At 44.7% G+C, this 8,416-nt stretch overlaps 1 non-coding gene across 1 annotated transcript; it reads left to right on the top strand.

The window, feature by feature from the left end:
* Window positions 1-640: 640 nt before the first annotated feature.
* trnam-cau (transfer RNA methionine (anticodon CAU)) lies at window positions 641-713 on the top strand. The gene has a single exon. It is a non-coding gene; the product is annotated as a tRNA-Met (tRNA).
* The last annotated feature ends 7,703 nt before the right edge of the window (window positions 714-8,416 follow it).

Below are 8,416 nucleotides of genomic sequence, written 5' to 3'. Positions count from 1 at the left end.
AAGGATGTGATAACAGGACACTCAGAAAATATCAACGGGATTAGACAAAGTCAACATGGATTTGTGAAAGGGAAATCATGTTTGACAAACCTACTGGAGTTTTTTGAGGATGTAACTGGCAGAATAGACAAGGGAGAACCAGTGGATGTGTTTCATTTGGATTTTCAGAAGGCTTTTGATAAAGTCCCACATATAAGTGTGCAAAATTAAAACACATGGGATTGGTGGCAATATACTTTGAGCCAGAATTAAACCAGCGATTTTCCTTTCAAGTTTTAACCTCTACAAGTTTTGTGCACTACCAGCTGAGCTATGGAAGGGAAGCAGCAAATGTTCCTCTCTTTAGTGATTGTTCACCGTGCGCCTTTTGACACTCCCGGACTCGTGGAATCGCGTGGGCATGACTGAGACTCACTCGGTACCTGCTCATACCGCAGCGCTGTGGGAGTGTGTGCTCCTAATTACTTGCAGCACCCTGGGCCAGTTGAGCAATGAAAAACGTGTCTGACCAGAATTCAGGAGATTGTTGGTTCGATTTCCACCTGGATGGATGTTTTTTCAAACTGCCAATTACGTTATGACTTTACACCTTGCAAACTGTCCGACTTGGTAGTGCTGCCTGGACATTTATGCTTCAAGTGTCTTCTTAGCGCAGCAGGCAGCGCGTCAGTCTCATAATCTGAAGGTCCTGAGTTCTATCCTCAGAGAAGGCATAATTAAGCTTTTTTTTTCATCTTTGCTCAAGACCAAAATCAAGAATTTTTGCTTCCTGCAGCACACCAAAAGATTTGCTGCCCCTTGACCTCTGTGTGCCATCGCACGCAGTGAAGCTTAAGAAGTACATGGACCATGGGCTCGCTGAAAACTGACGCCACTTTTTTTCTGGACAATTGACCCAAGTCAAAAGGTGTGTGGAGAATGCAACAATCTATACTGCTATCTCTCACATGCTCAGCGAGAATCATATAAAGGTTACAGCACGGAATGAGGCCATTCGGCCTATCGAGTCCGCACCGGCTCTATGCACGAGCAACCCAGCTAGTTCCACTCCCCCGCCCCATCCCCGTCGCCCTGAAAATGATTTCCTTTCCACGATTGAATCATCCCCTCGGGCAGTGCATTCCAGATCCTAACTGCTCGCTGTGTAAAAAAGTTTTTCCTCATGTCACCTTTAATTCTTTTGCCAATCACCTTAATTCTATTTCCTCTGGTCCTTGACCCTTCCACCAATGGGAACAGTTTCTCTCTATCTACTCTGTCTGGACCCTTCATGATTTTGAATACCTCCATCAAGTCTCCTCGCAACCGTCTCTGTTCCAAGGAGAACAACTCCAGCTTCTCCAGCCTCTCCACGTAACTGGAGCCCCTCATCCCTGGAATCAATCTAGTAAATCTCTTCAGCACCCTTTCGAAGACCTTCACATCTTTCCTAAAATGCAGTGGCCAGAAGTGGACACAATACTACAGTTTTGGCCGAAACAGTGTTTTATAAAGGTTCATCATGACTTCCATACTTTTGTAGTCTATTTAAAAAGCCCTGGATCACGTATGCTTTTTAACCGCTTTCCCAACCTGCCCTGCCACCTTGAACGATTTGTGCACATATACCCCCAGATCTCTCTGTTCCTGTGCCCCTTTTAGAATTGTGCCCTGTAGTTTATATTGCCTCTCCTCGTTCTTCCTACCGAAATGGATGATTTCGAATTTTTCTGCGTTAACTTTCATTTGCCACGTATGCGCCCATGCCACCAGCCTATCTATATCCTCTTGAAGTCGATCACTATCCACCTCACTGTTCACTACACTTCCATTTTTGAGTCATATGCAAATTTGGAAATTGTGCCCTATACACCCAAGTCCAAGTCATTAATGTATATCAAGAAAAGCAGTGGTCCCAGAACTGGTCCCTGGGGAACACCACTGTACATCTCCTTGCAGTCCGAAAAACAACCGTTCACCACTACTCTCTGTTTCCTGTACCTGAGCCAATTCTGTATTCATGTTGCTACTGCCTCCTTTATTCCACATTTGAGGTTGTTTCTTGTAAATTGGCCATCACAATAGCTGCTTCGCACTCGCTACCAAGCAGCTCCACTACCAGCAGAGAAATCTTGCCTTGGGTTGGCCCCTCCCTGAATTCAATCAATATTTTGCTCTATTCGGAGTTATCGAGCATCAACAAGTGAGCGACAGCAGAACGGGAAGCCACTGTAATCGTGAATGATGCTGAGAAGAGCCCGAGCCTGCGGAAGGCAGACGAGGAAAGGAACAGCCGTGCCGAGCTTGAGGGAGCAGCGAGAACCCAGTATGTCTCTCTGTCTCTCTGACTGATGGAAGACTTTTTTTGCCTCAAAGCGGTTTGAAGTGTTGTTACTCAAAGGCACTCCCTGCTGGTGAGCAGAGGCAAATGCTCGAGCAAAACAGCCGTGTTTGGGCAGACACAGAAAGCTTTAAAGTATGAGAAATGAAAAGAGGTCTCCTGTGCCTCAGCGCCAACGTGTTAAGCTGTCGGCTGCCTCTAAATTTAAGAGAACGGCCTGGAGCTAATTACTCCAAAAGCACGTTTGGCCGAAGGGCCTCTATCCGTGCTGTATAACTCTATGACACGTTCGCTACTTCGAGCAAGCAACCTGAGGATGACTTTGATCTGTTAATTGCACAATAGTTCTCCACTCCACCAGCTGAGCGATCGAAGGGAAGCAGCAAAGGTCTTTGGGGAGTGTTCACCGTGTGCCTTTTGTCTCTCCTGGACTCGTGGAATCGCGTGGGCATGACCGAGGCTGACTCTGTACCTATTAATTCTTCAGCGCTGTGGGAGTGTGAGCTGTTACTTCAGTTTTACAAACTTGGTCAGTAGAGTAATGGATAACGTTTCTGTTCACGAATAGCACCCGTTCTATGTTTGTTTCCCGCTTGACTCGAAGGTTTCTGTGAACTGTTTTTTGTTATAAAACATACATTACTGCATAAAATTGGCCAGAGAGACTTCTGTGATCAACAGCCTGAAGGAGGAAGAGGGCTCGGTGACGTCTACAAAGACCGACATACTGAGTCCACCCACCTTGTATTGTACAGAATGTAATATAAGATATGGACTGAGTCCACCCCACCTTGTATTGTACAGAATGTAATATAAGCTACGTGCTGTGTCCATCCCACTTTGTATTGTACACAATGTACTACAAGAGATGTACTGAGTCCACCCCACCTTGTATTGTACAGAATGTAATGTAAGATATGTACTGAGTCCACCCCACCTTGTATTGTACAGAATGTAATGTAAGATATGTACTGAGTCCACCCAACTTGTATTGTACAGAATGTAATATAAGATATGGACTGAGTCCACCGCACCGTGTATTGTACAGAATGTAATATAAGATATGTACGGAGTCCACCCCACCTTGTATTGTACAGAATGTAATATAAGATATGTAATGAGTCCACCCCACCTTGTATTGTACAGAATATAATGTAAGAGATGTACTGAGTCCACCCCACCTTGTATTGTACAGAATGTAATATAAGATATGTACTGAGTCCACCCCACCTTGTATTGTACAGAATGTAATGTAAGATATGTACTGAGTCCACCCAACTTGTATTGTACAGAATGTAATATAAGATATGGACTGAGTCCAGCGCACCGTGTATTGTACAGAATGTAATATAAGATATGTACGGAGTCCACCCCATCTTGTATTGTACAGAATGTAATATAAGATATGTACTGAGTCCACCCCACCTTGTATTGTACAGAATGTAATATAAGATATGTACTGAGTCCACCCCACGTTGTATTGTACAGAATGTAATATAAGATATGTATTGAGTCCACCCAACCTTGTATTGTACAGAATTTAAAATTAGTTATGTTGTGTATTTTCTTTTGAAAAAGCGTGAACATACGGTGTGCGATCTGTTTTGTATTGTTTTGAACTGAAATTGCGACATTTACACTGAACTGTATGTACCCTTAAATTTTATGGAATAAAGTCGACTTTGAAATTTTATAAAAGTTGCTGCTCAAAGGCGCTCCCTGCTGGTAAACAAAGGCAAATGTTCGAGTGAAACAGCCGTGTTCGGGCAGACACAGAAAGCTTTCAGTTTTGAGAAAGGAAAAGAGTTGTCAACATGTTGAGCTCTCGGCTGGAAAGTTAAAAGAGCGGCCTTGAGCTAATTGCTCCAAAAGAGCACTCGCTCCTTCAAGCTGGAATTCAAACACTGATCGAACGATGAATTTGCTTTGTGTTCTTCGTCAATTAACCATCTTCCGCTCGACCAGATGAGCGATCGAAGGGAAGCAGTTCAAGGTTTTTCTCTTTAGTGATTGTTCACCGTGCGTCTTTTGACACTCCCGGACTCGTGGATTCAAGGGGGTATGACCGAGACTGACTCGGTACCTGCTCATTCCACAGCATTGTGGGAGTGTGAGCTGTTACTTTCTCTCCGCACCCTGAGGCAGTGGAGCAATGGGTAACGTGTTTGACTACAAGCCAGAAGTTCGTAGGTTTGCTTTCTAGATGGTTCAAAGGTTTATGCACACGTTTTTTTTATTACAAAATATACTTTGTTTCACAAAATTAAATAATCCACAGAGTTCAAACTAAATACCGCAATTTCAAATCAATGCAATTCCAAAACAATACAAAGCAGAACGCACACAGTATGATCCCAATATTGCAATTCAAACAAAGTATATATTTTCTAATATATGGTGACCAATATCACGTGGGATGTCCTTACCCGGTTCCCTTTCCCCATAGAGCTTTTGCGTAGGCCGCACTTCGCTTCAGTGCGTCACGCAGCACCTACTCCTGGACTTCGGAATGTTCCAGTTGGCAACACTCGGTCGTGGGCTGCTCCCTCAGCTGGAAGGTCAAGAGGTTTCGGACAGACCAAAGGGGCTACTTCACCGAGTTGATGGTCTTCCAACAGCAGTTGATAACTCTCTCGGTATGCGTCCCGGGGAACAGCTCGTGGAGCACAGCGTCCTGTGTTACCGAGGCGTTGGGGATGAACGGGACCGATAACAACGATTCTCTCTCCACACATTCTGAGTGAAGGGAAAGTCCATCAGGAGACGGACGACGGTCTCCTGCCGCCGCAGCCTCGAGGGCAGCTCACGGTGGTGCTGAGATTCTATGCTTGTTGTAAGGACTGGACTGGAAGGCCTTTCTCACCACCATCCAGGCTACAACCTCGTGGCTGTTCATCAGTTCCAGCGATGGATGTTCTGCCAAATGGCATCGACTGTCTGGTCGAGAAACTGCCCGTTCGGAGCCTGCCTCTCCTTTCACTGCAGGATCCCCGGAACATTCCGTGCTGACCACTGTCTGAGGGCTTTAAGGTCAAAGTGGTTCATCCACGGGAACTTCTTCACCTGGGACAGGTGGGGGGCGATGGTCTAGCTGGACGGGGCGTCCTGCATCTGCTCGATCAGCATAGAAACTCAGTGAGCAGTGATTTTTCCTCTTCTCAGCAACATCCCTGATTACTGAGGTTTCGCGTGCTGCTGTTCTGGGGAATGAGGTGGGTCAAGTGGAGCAAATCTCAGGGGGAAATATTTAGGGAACAGCAATCATAATATCATGAGGTTTCAATTAGTTATGGACAAGGAAAGGAGCAATCTACAGTAAAAATTGCTTGATTCCAAGAGTGACAATTTCAGTGGGTTGAGAACGGATAAATTGGAATCAGAGATTGGCAGGCAAAATTGTATTCGAGGAATGGGTGGCCTTTAAAGGGGAGATGGTACGAGTACAGTCTAGATACATTCCCACGAGGGGGAAAGGTAGGGCAACTAAAGCCAGCGCTCCCTGGATGACGAAAGAGATAGAGAGTAAGATGAAGCAGAAAAAGGGGGCGTATGACAGATGTCAGGTTGATAATACAAGTGAGAACCAGGGTAAATATAGAAAGCTCAGAGGAGAAGTGAAAAATGAAGTAAGAAGGGCAAAGAGAGAATATGAGAGTAGACTGGCAGCTCACAAAAAGGGAATCCCAAAGTCTTCTACAGGCATAGAAAAGTAAACGGGTAGTAAGAAGAGGGGTGGGGCCGGTTTGGGACCAAATAGGAGATCTAACCATGGTGGCAGAGGGCATGGCTGAGGCACTAAATGGATACTTTCCATCTGTCATGAACAAAGAAGAAGATGCTGCAAAAGTCACAGTAAAAGTGGAGGTAGTTGAGATACTGGATGGGCTACAAATTGACAAAGAAGAGGTACTAAAAAGGCTGGCTATGCTTAAAGTAGATAAGTCACCCGGTCCAGATGGGATGCATCCTCGGTTGCTGAAGGAAGTAAGGGTGGAAATTGCTGAGATAATGGCCATAATTTCCAACCCTCCTTAGATACGGAGGTGGTGTCAGACGACTGGAGAATTGCAAATGTTACACCATTGTTCAAAAAAGGGTGTCAGGATAAACCCATCAACTACAGGCCAGTCAGTTTAACCTCGGTGGTGGGGAATCTTTTAAAAAAATAATCAGGGACAAAATTAATTGCCACTTGGACAATTGTGGCATAATAAAGGGACTAATTGGTTAGCCCTTTCAAAGAGCTGGCACAGGCACAGTGGGCTGAATGGCCTTCTCTTGTGCCGTACCTACTATGAAAATATGAGACTATGAACAAAACAACGTCAACGCCATAAGCCTGAAACTAAATGGTAGCCAATAAGGCAGCAATCTTACTGAGGCACAAGCTGGACATCTTACTGAGGGGCAAGGCGGCCATCTTACTAAGGGGCAAGGTGTTGACCGGAAGTCACCGGTTAACGGTTTTGGCTTAGTACACAGAGGAAGAGTCAATTCTCTCTTAATTCTCAATTCGCTTTATTAACGTTATTAGATCATGTACATACCGCTTATACGTCTAGTTAGATATAGGCATGCAGTTTACAGCAGGTTATACAGTTTTATACTCAAACTAGGATTTAAACGCACACCCACTAGCTGACGAACACTCCCTGAGTATTAGGATTTAAACGCACACCCACTCGGTTTTTCTGACGAACACTCCCCGAGTGGTCGCAGAATAGAAAGGATATTATATTACCCGGAAAGGAGAGATACTTCTGGCCAGGCAATTCTCTTTCTCACTCCCGACGTCGTATCTACGTCTCTGACGTAGTCTCTGCGTCCCTGACGTAGGGTCCCCACTTCCACGATGGTGAGTCTCCGGAGTCTCCCTCACAAACAAACTGGGACCAAGCCAGCAATTCTTCAGTTTTAACTCCAAGCCTGCCTTTTCGAATGATGCTGTCTTCTCCGGTTGGCTCAAAGTTGCTGGAGTGATCGATGTCATCCCCTGATTGGCTCTGTTCCAAGGGCCTAGGTCGCATCACCTCATACTCCTTTTCTAAGTAAGGACTGGTGTCTCATCACATTTCCTTTGTTCCTGTAAGAAGCGGAACGAATTCAAACCGGTTCTGGCCAGTTCAGACCAGTGACTGAACTCCAGGTCACCTCAGTTCAAAAGGTCAGTGTCTTTGTTAGCACTTCAAATTAAGCTCAATAGATTTCTGCAGCCTCTGGCCAACATCTCCCCCCTTTTGATCCAAAGATACTTATCTTAGGATCATTATTCTCCCTTTCTGTGTACCACTTCTGAGGCCGTCATTGTCCCCCAATGGGCATGTTACATCCGCGATATCATATGGTTATAGAAAGAATACAAAAAGGAAGCGTATAAAATATACTTCACACACTGTCCTTATGTTGATAATCGCTTCTTCTCTTTTATTATAGCACTAACACTCAATTGTTGCAAAATTTCATTTTTCCACCTTCTAAGCTGATATACATTGAATATGACAAGTATTAATGCACATAAAATCACTAATTACTGCGGCATGTGATAAAATCCTGACCCTTGGATGTATTTGAACATTAGATCCCCAATTCCAAAACTTATCCCAGAACCCGGGGTCCCGTAGCGGTTCATCTGCTTTATCAGCATGAGTTTTAATTATTTTAGTGTGTTTAGTCCATTGATGAATTATCTCATTGGCTTCCTCCGCCATTTGCGTCCAATCTGTAGTCAGGTGCGGAATGCTTGGCAGTTCGGTCGGAACATATTTCCACAGATCTTGGTCTATATCGGTACGTTGGACTGTGAGGTTTTCGTTTATCACCATCCTCATTATTGGCTTAGGCAGAACTTGTCCACCAACAATCAGGTCTGAGGTCACGTTGTTAATGGCCACATTGTGTCCTTCCAGAGGGCACTGTTTCCATCCTTTGATATAGTTCATAGCCGCTGTGGCTATGTAATACGTTTGTCCCACAAGGGCGTATTGTAAAAAGGACTGGTTGTTAACCTGCAAAATGGACAATGAACAATTTTCATAAGTACTGAACCCACAATTCGTAAGTTTCTGTCTTGTTATCTCTTCTGGACAGGCCCAGTGA

The sequence above is a fragment of the Heptranchias perlo genome, unplaced genomic scaffold (genome assembly GCF_035084215.1).
Source record: "Heptranchias perlo isolate sHepPer1 unplaced genomic scaffold, sHepPer1.hap1 HAP1_SCAFFOLD_47, whole genome shotgun sequence".
Classification (NCBI taxonomy): domain Eukaryota; kingdom Metazoa; phylum Chordata; class Chondrichthyes; order Hexanchiformes; family Hexanchidae; genus Heptranchias; species Heptranchias perlo.
This window is presented reverse-complemented; position numbering and strand designations above follow the sequence as displayed.